Below are 1,757 nucleotides of genomic sequence, written 5' to 3'. Positions count from 1 at the left end.
TGATGTTTGAAATTTTTATTGCTGTTCTAGTTGTTTGGATTTTTTTTCCCCTCAGTCCCTTTCCATTCTTTTTCTTCCAGGTATGTAGTAAGTGAAAGAGCTTTTTTTTTTTTTTTTAAATAATAACAATAAAGTTTAATATTTTTCAGACCTTGCTGCTTGGCAGGCATTGTTTACGTTTATCACTATATTTATCCTAGCAACCTCCCTATGAGATAGCTGTACTATTATTAGCAGTCTTATTTCACAGAAGAGTAAACTGAGGTACAGAGAAGTAACATGACAAAGATCACAAAGACAGTAAGTGGAGAAGCAAAGACAGGATTTGCATTGCCACTTAGATGATGACTATGCCAAAGCCTTTGACTGTGTGGATCACAATAAACTGTGGAAAATTCTGAAAGAGATGGAAATACCAGACCACCTGACCTGCCTCTTGAGAAACCTGTATGCAGGTTAGGTAGCAACAGTTAGAGCTGGACATGGAACAACAGACTGGTTCCAAATAGGAAAAGGAGTATGTCAAAGCTGTATATTGTCACCCTGCTTATTTAAGTTATATAACGAGAACATCATGAGAAAAACTGGGCTGGAAGAAGCACAAGCTGGAATCAAGATTTCCGGGAGAAATATTAATAACCTCAGATATGCAGATGACACCACCCTTATGGCAGAACTAAAGAAGAACTAAAGAGCCTCTTGATGAAAGAAAGAGGAGAGTGAAAAAGTTGGCTTAAAGCTCAACATTCAGTGCTCGCTTCGGCAGCACATATACTAAAATTGGAACGATACAGAGAAGATTAGCATGGCCCCTGCGCAAGGATGACACGCAAATTCGTGAAGCGTTCCATATTTTTAGGCATACAGATGGCTAACAAACACATGAAAAGATGCTCAACATCACTCATTATCAGAGAAATGCAAATCAAAACCACAATGAGGTACCATTACACGCCAGTCAGGATGGCTGCTATCCAAAAGTCTACAAGCAATAAATGCTGGAGAGGGTGTGGAGAAAAGGGAACCCTCTTACACTGTTGGTGGGAATGCAAACTAGTACAGCCACTATGGAGAACAGTGTGGAGATTTCTTAAAAAACTGGAAAGAGAACTGCCATATGACCCAGCAATCCCACTTCTGGGCATACACACCGAGGAAACCAGATCTGAAAGAGACACATGCACCCCAATGTTCATCGCAACACTATTTATAATAGCCAGGACATGGAAGCAACCTAGATGCCCATCAGCAGACGAATGGATAAGGAAGCTGTGGTACATATACACCATGGAATATTACTCAGCCATTAAAAAGAATTCATTTGAATCAGTTCTAATGAGATGGATGAAACTAGAGCCCATTATACAGAGTGAAGTGAGCCAGAAAGATAAAGAACGTTACAGCATACTAACACATATATATGGAATTTAGAAAGATGGTAACGATAACCCTATATGCAAAACAGAAAAAGAGACACAGAAGTACAGAACAGACTTTTGAACTCTGTGGGAGAAGGTGAGGGTGGGATGTTTGGAAAGAACAGTATGTATATTATCTATGGTGAAACAGATCACCAGCCCAGGTGGGATGCATGAGTCAAGTGCTCAGACCTGGTGCACTGAGAAGACCCAGAGGAATCAGGTGGAGAGGGAGGTGGGAGGGGGGATCGGCATGGGGAATACGTGTAACTAATGGCTGATTCATATCAATGTATGACAAAACCCACTGGAAGAAAAAAATAAAAAATAAAAAAGCTC

The 1,757-nt window shown here is 40.2% G+C and overlaps 1 non-coding gene across 1 annotated transcript; it reads left to right on the top strand.

Moving 5' to 3' along the window:
* Nucleotides 1-750: 750 nt before the first annotated feature.
* LOC136143958 (U6 spliceosomal RNA) lies at nucleotides 751-857 on the top strand. The gene has a single exon (XR_010658447.1). It is a non-coding gene; the product is annotated as a U6 spliceosomal RNA (small nuclear RNA).
* The last annotated feature ends 900 nt before the right edge of the window (nucleotides 858-1,757 follow it).

Source organism: Muntiacus reevesi, chromosome 10, assembly GCF_963930625.1.
Source record: "Muntiacus reevesi chromosome 10, mMunRee1.1, whole genome shotgun sequence".
NCBI lineage: Eukaryota > Metazoa > Chordata > Mammalia > Artiodactyla > Cervidae > Muntiacus > Muntiacus reevesi.
The sequence above is the reverse complement of the archived record's forward strand: the minus strand, read 5'-3'. Positions and strand labels throughout refer to the sequence as shown.